This window comes from Acinonyx jubatus, chromosome X (assembly GCF_027475565.1).
Source record: "Acinonyx jubatus isolate Ajub_Pintada_27869175 chromosome X, VMU_Ajub_asm_v1.0, whole genome shotgun sequence".
Taxonomy (NCBI): Eukaryota; Metazoa; Chordata; class Mammalia; order Carnivora; family Felidae; genus Acinonyx; species Acinonyx jubatus.
In genome coordinates this window covers 83874621-83897108 of record NC_069389.1, presented here as the reverse complement: position 1 = coordinate 83897108, position 22488 = coordinate 83874621, and the positions used below count along the sequence as shown (strand labels likewise).

The following is a 22488-nucleotide window of genomic DNA, read 5'->3' as shown; positions in this document are numbered from 1 at the left end:
CTGCACTGTCAGCTAAGAGTCCAATGTTGGGTGTGATCTCATGAACCGTGAGATCAGGACCTGAGCCAAAATCAAGAGCAGGACACTCAACCAGGGACTGAGCCACCCAGGCACCCCTAGCTGTGGGTCTTTTGTTCATGGCCTTTATGGTGTTGAGGTATGTTCCATCTATCCCTACTTTGTTGAGGATTTTTTTCAAGAATGGATATTGTACTTTGTCAAATGCTTTTTTCTGCATCTGTTGAGACAACCATATGTTTCTTATCCTTTCTTTTATTAATGTGGTATATCATGCTGATTGATTTGCAAATATTGAACCAGCCCTGCAGTCCAGGAATAAATCCCACTTGATCGTGGTGAATAATTCTTTTAATGTACTGTTGAATTCAATTTGTTAGTATCTTATTCAGAACTTTTACATCCATGTTCATCAGGGATATTGGCTGTAATTCTCCTTTTTAGTGGGGTCTTTGTTTCGTTTTGGAATCAAGGTAAAACGAGTTTTACCAGTTTAGAAGTAAAACTGGCCAGTTTACAAGTTTTCCTTACATTTCTTTTTCTTTCTTTCTTTTTTTTTTTAGAATAGTGCAAAAAGAATTGGTATTAACTCTTCTTTAAATGGCTGGTGTAATTCCCCTGGGAAGCCACCTGGCCCTGGACCTTTGTTGGTATATTTTTTATTACTGTTTCAATTTCTTTGCTTGTTATGGGTCTGTTCAAATTTTTCTATTTCTTCCTGTTTTAGTTTTGGTAGTTTGTATGTCTCTAGGAATTTATCCATTTCTTCCAGGTTGCCCAGTTTCTTGGCATATAATTTTTCATAGTTTTCTCTTATAATTGTTGTGTTTCTGTTGTGTTGTTTGTGATCTCTCTGTCCCTTTTCATTTGTGATTTTATTTATTTGGGTCCTTTCTCTTTCTTTTTGATAAGTCTGGCTAGAAGTTTAGAAATTTTACTAATCCTGTCGAAGAATCAGCTTTTAGTTCTGTTGATCTATTCTGTGTTGATCTGTTGATCTGTTCTGTGTTTTTGTTTGTTTGTTTGTTTCCATATTGTTTATTTCTGCTCTTGTCTTTATTATTTACCTTCTACTGGCTTTAGACTTTATTTGCTGTTCCTTTACTGGTTCCTTTAGGTGTAAGGTTAGGTTGTGTATTTGATACTTTTCTTGCTTCTTGATGTAGGCCTGTATTGCAATATCCTTGTTTCTTAGGATATTGCAATATCCTTTGTTGCATTGCCATGGTGTGGACTGTTGGGTTTTCATGTTCATTTGTTTGAATGTACTTTTTAATTTCCTCTTTAATTTCCTGGTTAACCCATTCATTATTTAGTAGGGTGTTCTTTAACCTCCAAGTATTTGTGGTCTTTCCAAATTTTTTCTTATAGTTGACTTCAAATTTCATGGCGTTGTGATCTGAAAATATGCATGGTATGATCTCAGTTTTTTTGTAGTTGTTAAGGCTGATTTGTGACCCAGTATGTGATCTATTCTGGAGAATGTTCCATGTGCACTTGAAAAGAATGTGTATTTTCCTGCTTTAGGATGGAATCTTCTGAATATATGTGTTAATAAGTCCATCTGGTCTAGTGTGTCATTCAATGCCATTGTTTCTTTGTTGATTTTCTGCTTAGATGATCTGTTCATTGCTATAAGTTAGGTGTTAAAATCCCCTATGATTATTGTATTATTCTCAATGAGTTTCTTTGTTTTTAATTGATTTATATATTTGGGTTAATCAAGTTGGGGGCATAAATATTTAAAATTGTTAGATCTCCTTGATGGATACAGCTCTTAATTATGATGTAATGTCCTTCTTCATCTCTTATTACAGTCTTTGGTTTAAAATTTAGTTTGTCTGATATAAGTGTGGCTACCCTGGCTTTCTTTTGGCATCCATTAGCATGATAGAAGTTTCTCCATTCTCTCACTTTCAATATCCCAATGTCTTTAGGTCTATAATGAGTCTCCTGTAGACAGCATATAGGGTGGGTCTTTTTTTTTTTTTATCCATTTTGATACCTGTGTCTTTTGATTGGAGCATTTAGTCCATTTACATTCAGGGTGATTATTCAAAAGCTATGAGTTTAGTGCCATTGTTTTCATTATATATTTGGTGTTTCTGGTGATGTTCTCTGTTCCTTTCTACTCTTTGTTGCATTTGGTCTTTCTTTCCCCCCAAAGAGTCCCCCTTAATATTTCTTGCAGGGCTGATTTAGTTGTTTTGAACTCCTTTAGTTTTTGTTTGCCTGGAAAACTCTTTATCTCTATTTCTATTCTGAATGACAGCTATCTCTACTTCTATTCTGAATGACAGCTTTGCTGGATAGAGTGTATGTGGCTGCAGACTTTTCCCACTTAACATATTACATATATCCTGACATTCCCTTCTGGCCTGCCAAATTTCTTTGGACAGATCTGCTGTGAATCTCATCTTTCTTTTTTTCCCCCTTGTTGCTTTAAGGATTCTTTCTTTTTCATTTTGTGAATTTCACTGTTATACACCTGGGTGATGGCCAGGTTTTGTAGAATTTAATTGGAGATCTCTGTGCTTCTTGGATTTTGATGTCTGTGTTCTTCCCCAGATTAAGGAAGTTTTGAGCTATAATTTGCTCACATAAAACTTTTGCCCATTTTTCTCTCTCTTCATCTTCTGGGACTCCTATGATATGAATATTATTCTGTTTTAATATGTCACTGAATTCCCTAAGTCAATCTTCATTATCTGTTTCCTTTGTTTCACTCTTCTTTTCAGTTTAATTATTTTCCATAATTTTATCTTCTGTATCATTAATTCATTCCTCTGCTTCATCCATTCTCACTATTATGGCATACATTAGGGTTTGCATCTCTGTTCTAGCATTTTTAATTTTGGCCTGACTTCTCTTGTATCTTCTATGCTCTTTTCAAGCCCAGCTAGAATCTTTATAGTTGTTATTGTAAATTCTAGTTCAGATGTCTTACCTATATATGTAGTGATTACATCCCTGGCCGGCATTTCTTCCTGTTCTTTCTTTTGAGGTGAATTCCTTCATCTTGTCATTTTGGTGGAAGAAAAAATGAAATTAAAATTAATTTTTTTTTAAATCAAATAAAGGAAGCTGGATCCTAGGTGTGTTTTGGTCTGCTTGTTAAGAGAAGCTTGATAGAAAAAAGAAAAGGAAAAAAATTAAAATTAAATAAAATTTAAAAATACAATAAAAATTTGTGCTTTCTGTATCCAATAAACAACAACAACAAAAACAGAAGCAAAGAAAATGAACAAATGAACAAATAAAATCCAAATAAAGCTAGATCCAGTTTCACCTAGATATGAAACTTTTGAGCACTCTATCATCAATAGACTAAGAATGTGGAGGTGATTTTGTGCTGGTCTTTTGGGGGAGGGACCTGCTGCACTGATTCTCAGACCCACTTGCCCTAGTGGAGATGTCCCTGGAGGGCAGAGAGGGCACATCTTGGTGTAACAGCTCTGTTCTCCACTTAGTGGCACTGTTAAGCTCACTGGGGTCAATCAGTGTTGGTGGGCAAATAATGAAAATGTCTTCATCCTGCTCTCTATTCTCCAGAGCAGGAAGTTCATGCCCTCACAGACATGCGATCAATCACCCCTCCTGTGTTCCTGGCCTCTGTCAGCTCCCCACTTCCTTCTTGTCTGTGCCTGAGCTTTCCTCCTACCAGGCGGTGCCTCCCTCCAGTGTTTTATCTTGGGCATGGGTGTGTTTCAAAACCCCTTACTTCAGAGGCCCCCAAGTCTTGGACCCACATTGATCCTTTGCGGGAGGGTCTCACCATGATGTGGCAGGTACCAGCTTGTCCCAGAAAACATTTACACAACCATGCAGTGGCAGTAGCTCAGAGTTGATGATAAATAACAACACACAGCTAGTGCCAGTGTCTGCCTTCAGCCGGCATCTTTGTTCCTATACCAGTGACAGGGCAGCTCTTTGGTGCCTGCCAGGTCTTTTGTATGCAGAAAGGCCATGTCTTGTCTACCAAGTACACTTCAAGCAGGGAAACTGCTTCTCCCAGTGTGACCCAGGGGATCCTTAGACTGAGCTGCCCACTCCCAGGGCTTTACCCTGCTTTCTTGCTGGAGCACCACTAGGTGCTGAGTTCCAAAATTTCAGATTCTGTGTTCCACTGCCTATAAAAAAAACTGGTGGTATTGAAACCCTCTCTGCTTTTCCCCCATCATTGGTTTTAGGGAATTTTCTTGTGAAGTAGCCTGTGCGTGTTTTCACTCTTCCTCTCTAGCTACTTTAAGGGGGAGTGCTTTTCTTATGCGAACCCCATGTGCTGCTCAATCTGCCTCTCTCTTTCTCCTCTCTGTGAAAATGGCTCCCACCCCTTGCAGCACCATGGCTTTTCTCTCCACCACTTCACCTCTCCACACCACATACCTGCCATGTTCTCTCCCTCAAATTATGCAGATTGTTCTCTTTATCTTCAAACCGATTTCCTAGGTGTTCAAAATGGTTTGATGTTGATATAGCTGTATTTAAGTGATGAGATAAGCCCAGGGTCCCCTTATTATACTGTATCCTCCTCCTCTTACTGATTATACCTTGTGATGTACTTTTCATCTTTATATCTTATTTATTTTTTCATTACTTTTATTTTTTTTGAGAGAGAGCATGTGAGCAGAAGAGGGGCAGAGGGAGAGAGAGAAAATCTTAAGCAGGCTCCATGCCCATTATAGAGCCCTACCTAGGACTTGATCTCATGACCACGAGATCATGACCTGAGCTGAAATCAAGAGTCAGACACTAACTTAAATGACTGAACCACCCAGGTGTGCCAATAACTTATTTATTTTTAACTGGAAGTTTGTACCTCTTAATCCTCTTCACCTGCTTCACTCATCCTCCCACCCCCTTCTCTCTGGCAGCCATGTATGTTCTTTGTATTTATGAGTCTGTTTCTGTTTGTTTTTTAGATTCCACATATAAGTGAAATCATGCAGTGTATGTCTTTCTGTTTCTGATTTATTTCACTGAGCATAATGCCCTCTATATGTACTTATGTTTTCCCAACTGGAAATATGTCATTCTTATTTATGGCTGAGTAGTATTCTGGTGTGTGTGTGTGTGTGTGTGTGTGTGTGTGTGTGTGTGTGTGTGTGTATCCACACACACACCACATCTTTATCCATTCATCCAACAATGGGCACTTTGATTTTATATCTTGACTGTTGTAAATAATGCTGCAATAAACATAGAGGTACATATGTCTTTTAGAATTAGTGTTTTCATTTTCTTTGGGTACAAGCCTAGTAGTGGAATTACTGGCTCACATGGTATTTCTGTTTTTAATTTTTTGAGGAATCTCCATACTGGTTTCCACCATAGTTGCACACATTTGCATTCCCAAAAACAGTACACAAGCATTCCTTTTTCTCCATATCCTCACCAACATTAGTTATTTCTTGTCTTTTTGATTCAAGCCATTTTGGCTGGTGTGAGATGTTATGTCTTTGTGGTTTTGATTTGTATTTCCCTAATGATGTGTAGGTTTATGTATTTAGTCAAATATGTAGATTGTGGCTATTATTCTTCAAATATTCTTTGTGCCCCTTTCTCTTCTCCTTCTGGGAATTCCATTATGCATATGTTAGTGTACTTCATTGTGTCCCAAAATTCCATTCACTCTAGTCATTTTTCTTTATTTCTTTTTTATTTATGCTTCTCTGAATAATTTCAATCAAACCAACTTTAAGTTTATGATTCTTTCAACTATGCAAATACCTTCTTGGACCCCTCTAGTAAATTTTTCATTTTAGTTATTGTACTATTCAGCTCTAGATATACTATTTGCTTTTACTTTTTATACTTTCTGTCCCTTTATTGATATTTTATATTTGCTAAAATATTTCTCTACTGGCTTCCTTTAGTTATTTGTCCATATTGTCCTTGAACATTTTGAGCATATTTAAGGGAGTAGATTTAAAGTCTTAATCTAGTATGTCCAATGTCTGGGCTTCTTCAGAGACAATTTATTAAATTACATTTTCCCCTTTGAATCAACCATATGTTTTTTTTTCCTTTTTTATTAAGGTTTTTATTTTAATTCCAGTATAATTAACTTACAGTGTTGTATTACTTTGAGATGTAAAATATAGTGATTTGGCAATTCTATACATTACTCTGTTCTCATCATGGTAAATGTACTCTTAATCCACTTCTATTTCACCCATCCCCCAACCCACCTCCCCTCTGGTAACCATAAGTTTGTTCTCTATAGTTAAAGTCTGTTTCTTCATTTGTCTCTATCTTTATTCCTTTGTTCACTTGTTTTGTTTCTTTAATTCCACACATGAGTGAAATCATATGGTATTTGTCTTTCTCTGACTGATGTATTTCACTTAGCATTATACTCTCTAGCTCCATCCATGTCCATGCAAATGGACAGATTTCATTCTTCTTATGACTCAGTAATATTCCAATATATACATACCACATCTCCTCTATCCATTCATCTATCAATGGACATGTGGGCTGCTTCCATAATTTGGCTATTGTAAATATTACTACAGTAAATACAGGGGTGCATATATTCTTTCAAATGAGTGTTTTTGTATTTTTTGGGTAAATTCTCAGTAGTGAAATTACTGTATCATAGTATAGTTCTATTTTCAACTTTTTGAGATACCTTCATACTTTCTTCCACAATGGCTGCACCAATTTGTCTTCCCATCAACAGTACATGAGGGTTCCATTTTCTCCACATCCTCATCAACACTTGTTGTTTCTTGTGTTTTTGATTTTAACCATTCTGACAGGGGTGAGGTAATATCTCATTGTAGTTTTGATTTACATTTCCCTGATGATGGATCATGTTGAGCATCTTTTTGTGTCTCTGTTGGCCATCTGGATATCCTCTTTGGATAAATACCTAGTCATATCTCCTGCCCATTTTTAATTGGATTATCTATATTTTAGGTGTTGAGTTATATAAGTTCTTTATATATTTTGGATATAAACCCTTTATCAGTTATATCATTTGGAAATATTGTCTCCTATTCAATAGGTTGTCTTTTAGTTTTGCTGATTGTTTTCTTTGCTGTGGGGAAAATTTCTGTTTTGATATACTTCCCAATAATTTATTTTTGCTTTTATTTCCCTGGCCTTAGGAGAGATATCTAGAAAAAGCTGCTATAGCTGATGACAGAGATTACTGCCTGTGGTGTCTTGTAGAATTTTTATGTGTTCAGGTATCACATTGAGGTCTTTAATCCATTTTGAATTTATTTTTGTGTATGTTATAAGAAGTGGTCCAGTTTCATTCTTTTGCATGTAGGTGTCTGATTCTTCTAACACCATTTGTTGAAGAGGCTGTCTTTTTCCCATTATATATTCTTTCCTCCTTTGTAGAAGATTACTTGACTATGTTATTGTGGGTTTATTTCTGAGATTTTTATTCTGTTTCATTGTTTTATGTGTCTGTGTTTATTCAAGTACCACACAGTTTTGATTACTATAGCTTTATAATATAACTTGAAGCTTGGGATTGTGATACCTCCAGATTTGTTTTTCCTTCTCAAGGTTGCTTTAGCTATTCTGGGTCTTTTGTGGTTCCATACAAATTTTAGTAGTTCTGTGAAAAATGCTGTGGGTATTTTGATAGGGATTGCATTAAATGTGTGGATTGCCTTGGGTAATACATACATTTTAACAATGTTGTTCTTCCAATCCATGAAATTAGAATATCTTTCCATTTCTTTGTATTGTTTTCAATGTCTTTCATCAGTGTTTTCAGAGTACAGATATTTTACCTCCCTGGTTAAGTTTATTCCTAGGTATTTCATTGCTTTTGGTGCAAATGTAAATTGAGAAATCTTAATACTTTCTTCCACACTTCTCAGTTTCACTTTCTGCTGCTTCATTATTAGTTTTTAGGAAATAACAGATTTCTGTACAATGATTTTTGTATCCCACCACATTACTGAATTCATTTATCAGTTCCAGTAGTTTTTTGTGGAGTCTTTAGAGTTTTCTGTATATAGTATCATGACATCGTCAAATAGTGAAAGTTTTAATTCTTCTTTACTGATTTGATTGCCTTTTATTTGTTTTGGTTGTCTGATTGCTGCAGCTGGAACTTCCAGTACTGTGTTGAATAAAAATGGTGAGTGGACATCCTTGTCTTGTTTCTGACCTTAGGGGAAAATCTGAATTTTTCACCATTGACTATGATATTAGCCATGTGTTTTTCATATATGGCCATTATTATGTTGAGATATGTTCCCTCTAGACCTACTTCGTTGAGGGTTTATATTATAAATGCATGTTGTACTTTGTCAAAGGCTTTTTCTGCATCCATTGAAATGATCATATTGTTTTTATCCTTTCTCTTACTGATGTGATGTACCACATTGATTGATTTGTGAATATTGAACTACCCTTGCATTCTAAGAATAACTCCTGGTTGGTTGTAGTGAATGATTTTTTAAAATGTATTGCTGGACTCAGTTTGTTACTATTTTGTTGAGGATTTTCATCTATATTCATCAGAGATATTGGCCTGTAATGTTCTCTCTCTCACTCTCTCTCTCCCTCTCTCTGGTGTCTTTCTCTGGTGTTGGTATCAGGATGATACTGGCCTGATAGAGTAAATTTCAAAGTTTTCTGTCCTCTTTTATTTTTTGGAATAGTTGAGATGAATAGGTATAAATTCTTCTTTAAATATTTGATAGAATTTGCCTGTGAAGGTGTCTGGTCCTGGACTTTTACTTTTTGAGGGTTTCTTGATTGATTTAATTTCATTGCTAGTAATCTGTTCAAATTTTCTATTTCTTCCTTCTTCAGATTTGGTAGACTATATATTTCTAGGAATTTATCTATTTCCTCTAGGTTGTCCAATTGGTTGCCATATAGATTTTCATAATATTCTGGTATAATTGTTTGTATTTCTCTGGTATTATTTCTCCTCTTTCATTTTTGATTTTGCTTATTTGAGTCCTCGCTCTGTTTTGTTTTGATGAGTCTGGCTTAAGGCTTATCAATTTTGTTGATCTTCTCAAAGAACCAGCTCCTGGTTTTATTGATCTGTTTTATTGTTTATTTTGTTTATATATTATGCATTTCTGCTCTAATCTTTATCATATTTTTTCTTCTGCTGGTTTCGGGCTTTGTTTTCTAGCTCCTGTAGGTGTAAGGTTATATTGGTTGTTTGAGATTTTTCTTGCTCCTTGAAGTAGGACTGTATTGCTATAATCTTTCTGCTTAGAACTGCTTTTCCTGCATCCCAAAAATTTAGGACCATTGTATTTTCATTTTCAAAATTTTTTCTTTATCACTACATTTTTGCCATTGTAATTACATGATGTCTTTGGTATGTATCTGCTTTTGTTGACTTTTTAGGGGTTCTCTGTGCCTCCTGGATCTGGATACCTGTTTCCTTCCCCAGATTAGGAATATTTTCAACTATTATTTCTTCAAATAAATTTTCTACCCCCTTTTCTCTCTTTTCTTCTTCTGGGATTCCTATAATATAATTGCTATTACATCTGTTGGAGTCACTGAGTTCCCTACTCATTTTGCATAATTCCTTTTTCTCTTTTTTGTTCAGCTTGGTTACTTTCCATTACTCTGTCTTCTAGGTCACTAATTTGTTCATCTGCTTCTTCCAGCCTGTTGTTCATTCCATCTAGTGTGTTTCTTACTTCATTTATTGAGCGCTTTATCTCTGTTATGTTATTCCTTATCTTTGTGTTAAGGGTCTCACTGGTGTCTGCCATTCTTTTCTCAAGTCCAGTGAGTATCTTTATGGTCATTACTTTAAATTCTCTATATGGCATATTACTTATGTCTATTTCACTTAGATCTCTGGATGTGGCCTTGTTCCATTATTTCATTTGAAACAAATTCCTTTGTCTTCTCATTTTATCTAAGTCTCTGTGTCTATTTCTCTGTTTTAGGAAAGTCAACTATATCTCCTGTGTTTGAGAGTAGTGGTTGTATGAAGAACAGGTTCTGTAGTGCCTGAAGTATCATGCTCCCTGTTCCCTAGGGCCTGGTGCTTCAGGGAGTGTCCCCAGTGTGTGTTGCTATTGTGCTCTGCTATTGTGTGCTCTGCTATTGTGTCCTCGCCACTTTATCTTTCAGTGCAGTTATCTGTAGAGGCTCTCTTTTCCTCTTGTGGGCAGTTTTTGGTCCCTGGCCTGAATTTGGTGAGTTTTAACCAGGTGTGCTGTGGTCAGTTTGTGAAATGAGAGCTATCATCACTGTTGCTGGAAATGAGGCCCTGCAAAACTCCCGATTTGGTAGATGTGATATTGGCAGGGGTCTGGGCTGGTGTTCTGAGGGAGGGGGCACAACATGCTGGGATTGAAGCAAGCGTTACTGGGAAGGGAAGTTCCACTGAAGCACAGCAGAGGGCGGGGCTTGATGTAAACAACTAGGTAGCAGTTTAAGCGATGTGCTGGTTCCTGCACATGTCCCTGTGCTTAGGCTGAGGGGCGGGGTGGGGGTGGATGGCACCTCCCACTTACTTTTTTCCCAGTGGGGTCCCTCAGTGAATGCTGACTTTGTGGGACACACTCCAAGATGAGCAAATAACCTTCTTGTTGTGTACTTCTGGCACTCTTCACATGACTGTGTCCACCCTATGTGTCTTTGGACTGTTTGCCTTGCCTTCTCAACAAGAGCAGCCCTAGTGTCCTCTGGGTCTCTCCAATCCCAGGGTGTTGATCTTTAAATAACCAAGCTTTTAGCCCTCCTGGTTGGCAGAACTCACAAAATTTAGCCCCTCTCGCTTTCCAAGCCAATTGCTGTGGGGATTAATCTTCCCTGTTTGGGCTCCCCTATATGCTAGACTGTCTCTTACCCTTCTCTGTGACTGCAGCTCCTTCCCCACTGTAGCAGCCACAATCCATTTCTCTCTGTCTCTGTACTTCCTGCCTTCTTTGATGTGGTCTCTTCTTTACGTTTAGTTGTGCAGTTTGTTCTGTTAGTCTTGAGGTTGATTTGGGGGGTATTTAGGTTGATTTGATAGTTATCTAGCTGTATTTGTGGGAAGAAGCAAGACTAGGGTCCTTCTATTCTGCCTCCATCTTCTCTCTTAATTTGTATCATATAAAAAGTCATTTTAAGAACTTGATTCCATGAAGATATTTGTGTATGTGTGTGTGCATGTGCACACATGGCTATGCTATGGGTTCTTGCATTTGTAATTTCAGAAATTAAGTGGGAACACTAGTAAAACAACATTTAATGCACCATCATTGGGTGGGTGGATGGATGGATGTGTAAGTGTGAGTAACAGGAAATCTGGGAAGGTGAAAGGAAAATGGGGTTTGATGTTGAGCAGAATGGAAAGTGAATACATCTGATTATTCTCTTCAGTGGGTGATTGAGGAAAAATGTACCTAGTGAGCAATCATGATCTAATGCTGTGGTTACTGAGAAGATGATATAAGGGAATGACTACTGCTTCACTAAAATTATAAGCAACAACGACATGTGAAAATAGTATTAATAGCATAAGTATACCCAAGTGAAATGTGTTTCAATACTACTCATATTATGCAATTCATTGAAAAGCATAAACTAAGACCCCAAATCAGTACAGAATTATCTAAATCCAAAAGTTCAGAAAACCTCTTAGGCTCCCTATAAACTGAAGTTACTGCTCTCAGTCACTCAGACTTATCTGAGTCTGTTTCTTTCAGGCTACCAATTTTTGATTTCGAAAAACTCAAAATTTCGTGACTTACAACACCTCATCTTAGGGATGGTGGAAGTGTTCAGTCAGTGCAGCTCAAGCACCAGTTTGAATTAGCTAATGAAGGACCCACAACAACTGAGCTACAGTATGAGGAGATATCTCAACGTGAGCCAGTAAGATATCTCCTTGTTGCTCCATGTTGAAGATTGAGGAGGAAGCCGCTGTATTTTTTACTTTTTGTTTTTCCTTTGATTATTTGTATGTTTTGAGTCATGGTTATTTCAGGGTATTGTATTACTTTTCTAGGGATGCAAAACCAAATATCAGGAACTGGTCAAATTAAGTAACATACCATTTGTTTCCTTACAATCTGAATGATTGAAGTTTATAATTGTGTGTTACATGATTGGGTGAGTCTCAGTGTTGTGAGACATGTATCTTTTATAGGCCATTCTCTTTGACTTAAAATAGCCATGTTTTCACAATATGTACTTATATACTCTACCCTCTGTGCGTGTCTATGACTCCAAATTTCCCCTTTTTATAAGGACAGCAGCCCTATTGGATGAGGCCTACCCTAATTATTTCATTTAAACATGATTACCCCAGTAAAGTCTCTATTACCAAATAAGGTCACATTTGAAGGGGGTCAGGAATACAACATATCAATTTTAGGGCACAAAATTCAATCTATAAAAGCCCACTAGAATTCCAAAATTCACGTCCTAATGTGCGCAATACATTCTTCCTATGTGAATGTCACCAAAAGTCTTCACCGATTTCAGCATCAACACTAAGGAGAAATCTAATCTAAATATCCTGTATCAAATATGGATGCATTTCCAGCTATGATTAATACTCAGGCTATATTCTTGTCCAAGTGAGAATGTGTGAACACAGTCAACAAGTTGTCATCTCCCAAATACAATGGCCAGACAGGCACAAGATAGACGTCACTATTCCAAAATCGAGAAATTGGAAAGGAAGACAGGGTTTCATGTGTCAAGAGCAAGCTTGGATCCTAGTAAGAAAAAAAATTTTTTGTTTCAAGTTTTTATTTAAATTCCAGTTATAGTTTATGGTATGTTAGTTTCAGGAGTAGAATTCAGTGATTCATCACTTACATATAACATCCAGTGCTCATTACAGCAAGTGTGCTCCTTAATACCCATCACCCATTTAACCCATCCCCCTACCCACCTTCTTCCAACAACTCTCAGTTTGTTCTCTATAGTCAAGAGTCTGTTTATGGTTTGCTGCTCCTTTTTTTCCCTTCGTTCATCTGTTTCATTTCTTAAATTCTATGTATGAGTGAAAATTAAATTACATCATAATGACTCAAAAGTATCCTCTTTGGCTCTAGGCTCTGACCTCTGATGTGAAGTGGCAGCTTCACATTCTTGGCCATTGTAATTAATGGCTTCCCACCCTTTCAGAGCTGCTGCAGTACACTCTTCTGAACACCTTAGGTGGTCCTAACATTTGGAACCCAGGAGATGACATCAGTCTCAGGATGGAGGAGATGACTGTAACCCCTGGCATTGTGACTCTAGGTCTGGAGTGGCAGTGGCAGCCCTGCCAGCCTCTGAACCTTCTTTGGGTTCATTTGCACCCTTTCTGAAGGATAATGCATGTTCTCAGCCAGATGCATCTGTAGGCCTTTTACTTGCCTGTAGAATCCCAGTAGTCCAACAGTCCTCTTTCATTTTGTCCTGTTTCTCCATCAATACCAGCTGTCCACATTTCTGCCAATATTAAAATTTCAGAATAAAGCACTTGTTTGCTTCTCTTGCAATTAAAGGTGTTAAAGACATCACACAGGAGGGTACTACACCCCCCTTTTGACAACCTTATCTCAATTCCTGGCTACTGATACAATGTTTGAGTTTACCCACATTTCACATGCCTAACCTCCTAATTGATGGTTTTCTAGCCACACCTTTGTGTCCCCCCCCTTTTTCTTAAAGGAGGCTATCTGGATAGGGTGAGATGATTGCAAATCATCACATGCTAGTTTCTTTTTGTTTTGTGGTACATTATTTAATTTATGTCTCTCCTCTGGCATTTACTATGAACATCAAGGGGAAACCAAGCCATGCCTTCAACACTGTGCTTAGAAATCTCCTCAGTTTACTGTCCCAGTTTATCATGTAAAAGTCATATTCTTCATAAAATACTAGAACATAGTCCAACTAAATGCTATGCTACTTTTTAACAATGATGGCCATTTTGCAAGTTTCTAATAACATGTTCCTAATTCCCATATGCTATCCTACTAGAAGCACCCTTGATACTCATATTTCTAGAAATATGTTTTTTCATGATTCTATATGTATTCTCTGAGATGATAGAGTCTTTCTCCACAGCTCTACTCTTTTCTTTATGAGCCCTTACCTGAAGTACATTGAATGTCCATATTTCACCCACCAGTCCCTTAAGAAATCTTGGCTTGTTCTTTCATACTCCTCAAAACTGCCATCTTTACTCATTACCCAACCACAAAGCCACTCCTACATTATTAATTCTTTGTTACAATTTCACTCTACTTTCAGAACCCAAATCTATGTTAGTGTGATAGATCTATCATTATAAATTACCATACACTGAGGAACTTAAAGAACAGAAATGTGTTGTCTTACAGTTCTGGAGGTTAGAAGTCCAAATCAATAGTTGTGGGCCACGTTGATTATTTCTGAGATGTGTGAGGGAAGAATGTATTCCTTGTCTCTCTCCTAAAACTCTTACATGGTTGACTCCCATTGTCTTTTCACATTTTCTTCTGTATATGCATATCTCTGTATCTGCCTTTTCCCTTTTTATATAGAAAGCAGTCATTTTGGATTAGGGCCCATGTTAATATATTTTAACTTGATTGACTCATTATGGACCCTATCTCCAAATATGATCCTATTGGAGATACTGTGAGTTAGGACTACATGTTATGAAGCTGGGGGGACATTATTCAATTCAACCCACCTGCGATATGAAATCAGAACTGTACATGGGAAATTGTGCTGCCTATTCCATGATACTGATTATATAATATCCCATTAGAGAACTAATATGAACTCATTAACCCTTCTCTTACAGCTCTTTGAATGCTGCTTAATTTTGTTATATTTTAATTTTTGTATCTTATCACTGTTAAAGACAAGATATTTGATTTCAATCCTTAGAAACTAATTACGATTTCCTTTAGCAACCAATATTTGATCATTTTAAGAATGACATTTTTACTTTTAAAATAATAAGTAAATGCCCCCTATGAAGGATGATATTTTCAACCAAACAAAGAGACAAATCTGGAAAATCTAGAAAAATTGAAAACTTTTTTTTTCATATGTAATTTCAGAAATCAGATAGGAACACAAGTAAAGCAATGTTGTATATACACCATGTAGACTATTATAAAGGCTGGGATTGCATGCGTGAATGACAGGTATGAAATCCAAGGTATAGTGAGGAAAAATGGGTGTTGATGTCTAAGACAAGAAGAGGAAGTGAGTACATCTGATTCTTCACTTCAGAAGGTTATTGAATATAAAGGACATCTGGTAAGCATTCATTCTCTAATAGTGTGGTTACCATAAAGACTAATTGAGAGAAAAGGATTTATGGCTTAAATAACAAATTATAAGCAAAAACCCTGGGGAAGTAGTATTAATAAGTCAAACATACCCCATTCAAACTTACTCAACATTACCTTTGTTGTAGAATTCATTGAAAAACTGAAGTGAGAATCCAAACTCAATACAGAAATTGCTAAATCTAAAAGCTCATCCTATCACAGGCTCCCAAGTAACTGGAGTTTCTACTCTAAGTCATTCAGATTTATTCTGTAATCTTTCCTGTAGATAACACAAACTTTCATGACTTACACATTGGTATCATGAGGATGATGGAGGTATCCAGTCAAAGCATCTCAGGCCACACTCAGCTCTGAGCTAGCCAATCAGGGATTTACAGCCACTGACTCACAACCATGGGCCGAATGTGAGTCAATGGGTACTCAGCCTCTGAGATTGAGGGGAGATCTGGTATTATACTTTACCTGCCATTTGCTTCTTTGTTTGATTAGTTGTATGCTTTTACTCATGATAAGGACATGAATCCAGAACTGTGAGTGGACATATATTATGCTAATTCCATCAAATTAGAGCAGAGTTGTACAAATTAATAGTATTAAAATGATTTTCCTTGATACTGACCATGTATTTTAATTTAGGCTATTTGAATGCTCAGAGTATTTGTTTTGTTCTGTTCTGTTTTTTACCTCTAACTACATTGGCCTGATAACATAAGACCCATAGCAATAAATAGTCAGATTTTCATGATGTGGTGCTTGAAAGACTACAATCTGTATGAAAACTTTACTTTTTTCTATTGGGAAAAGAAGATGCCAAGGAAAATTCTATTCCCAGCCCTTAGCTTAGTGAAGGGGAAAAAAGGTCTCTGAGAATTTGCAATAGCATGACTATTTTGTATGGTCCTGGTGTTCAAATTAACACTGTCAGCATGATCCAAATAATTCCTGGTGGCAACCCGGTCAAATGGCAAATGTACAACTAATCCTTTCTGGAGGGGTTTGGTCTTAATTAAGGCTTTTGCAAGATTCCTGCAGATAAACTCCTTCATTACAAGCACATAATCTAAAAATAAGCCTCCATCGGGAAAAAATGAACAAGAAACCAGAATGGATACCACCACAGAATTATTACCAAATTCCAACATAAAAAATAAATGTGTCACACATACATACACACACGTACCACACACAAACACATATATGCACATATATATGACAGAACATATAACATAAGGAAAAAACAGCTCATTGTCAAAAAATGCTAAATGAGTGTTTTGGACTTAATCATTATAACCACTAGAACAAAACATTAAAGAAATTTTACACAACAAAGGATACATACCTAGGTAGAGAATTGGTGAACTAGAAGATAGGTTAAAGAAATAATACAGAACACCTTATAGAAAGATAAAAAGAGAAATGTGAACCCATTGTAGTAAAGCTATGATGTAAACATAGAGAACATAATAGCAGACAAAAGGGCACAATGCCTAAAAACAGAAAACCAAATAGTGTGATAGCATACCTCTTTTCATCAAGAAATGGAAGCCAGGGGCACCTGGGTAGCTCAATTGGTTGAGTGTCTGACTCTTATTTTGGCTATAGGTCATGATCCCAGGGTTGTGGGGTCAAGTCCTGTGTTGGGCTCCACGCTGAACATGGAGCCTGCTTTAGATTCTCTCTCTTTCTCTCTCTCTCTCTCTCTCCCAAAAATAAAAAATAAAAACATTTAAAATTAAAAAAATGGAAGCCAAAAGCAAGTGCTGAGAGAAAAACCTACAGTTGCCTACCTGGCCAGAGTATCATTTGATAATGAGGCTGTGATAGACATGAATATGGGCCACCCTGAACCACCTCCAAAGATAGACTTTCTGCTTCAGCTGCTTAGAGTGCAGTTGAAAGTCCCCAGCCATTAGCCTTTTCAGTCATTACCTCCCCTACAGAGAGCTGGCATGCCCAAGCCTAGGGACTTCCTCTGATAGCCACATCTCATGTTGATCCAGGAACGTTGATTAATATATGTCTGGTCCCTTCCCCATCTATTAATCCTGATTAATTGTCCTGCACACTGAATACTGTTTCAATTTTGGCTCCCTTAAGATCTTAACTCCAAAATACAGACACATGAGAAAAGTCCCATTTGTATATTTAAAGGAACTTCTCAAGAATGCTATTTGGGAAAATGGAAGATGATCTGAGATACAAATAGAAATGGTAATAGAATTAGCCAATAAGGGTAAATGACAAACAGTGCTTATATAAAACAGTGGTAGTAATGATTACAGCTACTTTGATAATTGGAGTACACAACATAACTACTAACAAGAGTACATCACTTGGATAATGGGAGTGTGCAATGAAAGCAGCCCATATCCCACTCTTCACTGGCTTCTCCAGTGGAGGACTTGGAGCCCCTGTGCCATAGCCACTAGCCCAAAGAGTGGGAAGATGACCTGGCATGAGCCAGTAAGAACATTTCTGGAATATCACCTGTGGAGATGGAGGAGGGAATTGATGTGGTTATTTCCCTGGACTCTGTTTGTTTGCTAGCTTCCTGGTAATCAGGATGACTTAATGATAGGAATCTGGAGAAAATGACATATTTCTTGTGTCTTTCATCAAATTAAGGAAGATTTGATTGCTAATATCTCAAGTGTGACTTTTGTATCCTCATTTGTAAATGGGAGTGTTCTGAAATCTGTTTAGTAAGTCTCCTTCACTCCCTTAATCATATTTTAATTTCTAGTAATAAAAATTATGCATTTTCCATTAATAATCGGATTCCTTTTTATTAGCAATAGCATCTTGTTGTAGACTTTAAGTCTAAAGTTCTCTCTTGGCCAGCAAGAGAGTGGGACACAGGATGAAAAGCGAGAGACCGCTAATGTCTGGGAAAAGCAAGAGCCCCAAATAAAGGTCTTTGCCCTGTATTTATTAAGATCAGAAGGCTTACAAATGTGATGGGCGTGCACAAAGGGACAATGAACCGGTTAACATTAACTCATGGGCATGAGGAAAAGGGGTTTTTGAAGATATAGGGTGTTTGTGGTTTGGGTAAATATAAAACAAAATCCTGGTGCAGGCAGATGGGCAGATGGTTGTTAACAGCAGACAGGAGGTGTGTCTGTTTATCTTAGCTAGCCTAGGGGATAAGACAGGGGAATAACCTCAGGGTTAACAAGCACCTTTTCTTTCGCTAATCAACTCCACTCTGGGCAGCTTCACCTGCAGTGCAGTGGTCTATAACCCTATTTACCTGTTTGCCTAACTTGGTCCTTCCGTCCTGTGAAAGCAGCTTTCTGCTATGGTACTAAAGTGGGGGGCACTTTTGCCCTAAATGCCTAATCTTGCTTACCTCATATACCTTTGCATTGGGGGCCTTTGCCCCTCCCTCTCTATTCTGGGGGCCCTGGCTCCTCCCTACTTTATTCTGGGGGGGGTCTTACCTTGTTTACCCAAACTTGGGTGAGAGCATCCTATGGCTTTGTAATTCTTTATGCCTTGTTAACCCACTGGTGTAAGCCCAGGGAATTTCCAAGCTTATTCCTCACAGCATCTGCTGTTCCTTAAAGTTCTCACAGACAACACCCCTGGAAACCTTGCCATTTTGACAATAGCTTATTGATTGCCTGCATTTCTTTGATGCTTCTTAACTCTTTTTTTTTTCATTTAATTTCTGTAATTTATTTTTACATGAGTACATGCAAAGTCGTTTTTGGCCTGCATCTCATGGATTATTGAAAAGAATATGTGGGAGAGACTGGTGCTTGGGTGGCTCAGTTGATTAAGCATTCAACTTTGGCTCAGGTCATGATCTCATGGCTGGTGAATTCGAGCCCTGTATCAGTCTCTGTGCTGACAGCTCAGAGCCTGGACCCTGTTTCAGATTCTGTGTCTCCCTCTCTCTCTTCCCCTCCCCTGCTCATGCTGTCTCTTTCTGTCTCAAAAATAAAAATAAACATTAAGAATTTTTTTTTTAATTTAAAAGAAAAGAAAACTACCAAACATTGAGTCATGTGGCCTGGGTCTTACCTGAATCAGGACGAGGGAGTGGTAGTTCAGGTGGGGCTACTGGCTTGCAGCCTGTCTGCATATCCCACCTCCATGACAACTTTCTTCTGTTCCTCACTCATGGAAGTCGTCACCTAATTTTTTCACCTAAAATTTTTTTTCACCTAAAAGGGACTGTGCATCTTTTACCAAGACTATATGGATATGGTTGGAAGTCCTGAGATGGTTGTGCTTTCACATGGCTTTCTAATATCTAGGTATTCTTGGTACAAGATATGGGAAGGTCTATCCCTTAGGTTTCATTGAGTGATTACCCTTGATTTCTTGGGCATTGGCTTCAGTGACAAACCGAAACCATATCACTATTTCATATTCGAACAGGCCAGCACTGTGAAGGCACTTTTGCAGCATCTGGGGCTCCAGAACCACAGGACCAACATTTTGTCTCATGATTATAGAGCTGTCATTGTTCAGGAGCTGCTATATAGTTTTGAGCAGAATTGATCTTGTCAGCTTACCATGAAGAGTCCTGTCTGTCAAATGGAGGTATATTTCCAGAGACTCACCATCCTCTACTTCTCTGAAAGCTTCTCAAAGATGGAGGCATCCTGTCACCCGTTCTCACATAATTGAACTTCTTTGTATTCTCCTGAGGTCTTACCCTAGTCTTTGGACCATACACTCGATTCTCTGAGAATGAACTGTGGGACATGTGGGCAGGGATATGAACAATTATGGGAACTTAGTTATCAACCAGAGGAAGAAGTTTAGAAAACAGTGTGTAGGAGCTCTTGCTTCTGTAACCATTCCCATTCATCTTATCTATGGGCCATTGGATCCTGTGAATCCCTATCGAGAGTTTTTGGACTATACAGATAAATGCTGTTGCAGTCCAGTGTCCATCCTGGATGACCACATTAGGCACTATCCACAGCTTGAGGATCACATGGGCTTCTTGAATGCATATTTGGTCTTCATCAGCTCCTTCTGAGCTGGTAAGAGTAGCTTCCTTGTATTACCTCTCCTACTCCCTTATCTGTCATATATTCCACCTAGGAAGAAGCGCCCAAGGAGGTCTTGGCCACCAAACACTATTCTTTCACAAAACTCCACCTAACTTACACTGGTGATCAGCATTTAGTAAAAGCCCTGCAGAAACTCCAACTGAGAGTGACCTAATAGTGCACCTCCCATTCTTCTAACATCTGAATGAGTGTATCCATTTGCCTTTGTTTTGGTGCTATTAGGAGATTCTGATGAGCACTAACACTCACTGATACAGAAAGACAGGCATTCTTAAAAATCTTTCCAACACTTTTTAACACACTTTCTGAAATATTTAGAAATGCTAATTTCTGGCCCATCCTTGATTGGAATCATATGGTAAACAATGAAGAGAGTCATTCCTTGAATGGCTTTAAGGGTACATGCCTTTTTTTAAATGTTTATTTTTGAGAGAGAGAGAGAGAGAGAAACAGCAAGAGTGGGAGAGGGGCAGACAGAGAGGGAGACACAGAATCTGAAGCAGGCTCCAGCCTCTAAGCTGTCAGCACAGAGCCCTACACAGGGCTCCAACTTGTGAACTGAGATCACAACCTGAGCCAAAGTCAGACACTTAAGTGAGCCACCCAGTTGCCCCGCTTACATACTTTAAGTTATCTGAGCAACATAGCTTGTAAATTTGGATTTCATTTCACCGGCCGCTTTTAATTATAGACATTTTGTTAAAATATGTTTGGGTTTGAATAATGCAGCATTTTATGTATACTTTAAAATTATGATTTACCTATACGTATTATGTATTTTTATAAGGATACTAAACCAGCAGATACTCTGGCAGCATAGTGAAATTTTGTTTCCTTTGTTTTCCTTTTCCTATAGATACATACTGAGTTTCTACCTTCCAATAACTGTGGAAGGGAAACACATTGTAGGATATCAATCCTTTGAAATTTATTACAACTTTTATTAAAACCCAGTATTTCATTACGTATGTGAAGTGTTCCACCAGAACTTGTAAAATAAGTTGTAAATAACTCTTTATTTAAATGTAGAAACCAGTAAAGAATGTCACTCTGAGCCAAACAATGAGATAAAAGCTAGGTAAGCCACAGACATCCAACTTTTCCTTTAGCTCATTAGAATAGAGATAGGGACACCTGGATGGATCAGTCAATTAAGCATTGCACTCTTGGTTTTGGCTGAGGTCATGATCTCATGACTGCTGAGTTCAAGCCCTGCATCGGGCTCTGCACTGACAGCCTGGAACCTGCTTGGGGTTCTGCCTCTCCCACTCTCTCTCCCCTACCACGCCCACATGCTCTCTCTCTCTCTCTAAAAATAAATAAACATGGGGCGCCTGGGTGGCGCAGTCGGTTAAACGTCCGACTTCAGCCAGGTCACGATCTCGCGGTCTGTGAGTTCGAGCCCCGCGTCAGGCTCTGGGCTGATGGCTCAGAGCCTGGAGCCTGTTTCCGATTCTGTGTCTCCCTCTCTCTCTGCCCCTCCCCCGTTCATGCTCTGTCTCTCTCTGTCCCAAAATAAATAAACGTTGAAAAAAAATTTTTTTAAAATCAAAAAAATAAAAATAAATAAATATGAAAAAAAAACTTTTAAAGAAGAGAGATAAGGCCAAAGTGATTTGACAAAAAGAGTTGCTGCATAAAAATCCAAGAGATACTCTCATAAAATCAAGTGCAACAAATCCTTGTGAATGGTGCCCAGAAGTTGCCAAATATATTGGGAAGAAAATTTTGGAAGCCAGAGGCTCACACAGAGCCATTTGACTCTACAGAGAAAGAAGTGTGGACCATTCAGAAAAATATAATTCCATTTTACCAAGTCACTTAATTTGTATCAACATATGCTAATTGTTGCTACTTCAAAATGCCCATGTTTGTCAATATGACTTACAGATGTTTTTCAAGGTTCATGTATATTGTTCTCATACATACTGTATTATGTAAAAAGTCATTTTCTTACTTTTAATATTTTAATATATTTCTTCTTTTTAAAATTTTAATTCCAGTAGTTAATGTTCAGTGTTATATGAGTTTCAGGTGTAAAGTAGAGTGATTCAACAATTCCATACATTACTCAGTGCTTATGACATCAAGTGCACTACCTAATCCCCATCACCTATTTCACACATCTCCCCATCAACCTCCCCTCTGGTAACTATCAGTTTGTTCTCAATAGTTAAGAATCTATTTCTTGGCTTGTT

The 22488-nt window shown here is 37.8% G+C and overlaps 1 pseudogene; it reads left to right on the top strand.

Annotated features, from left to right (window-relative positions):
* LOC106985469 (mesoderm-specific transcript homolog protein-like) overlaps nucleotides 1–20696 on the top strand; it is a 63995-nt pseudogene extending 43299 nt beyond the window's left edge.
* Nucleotides 20697–22488: the final 1792 nt, after the last annotated feature.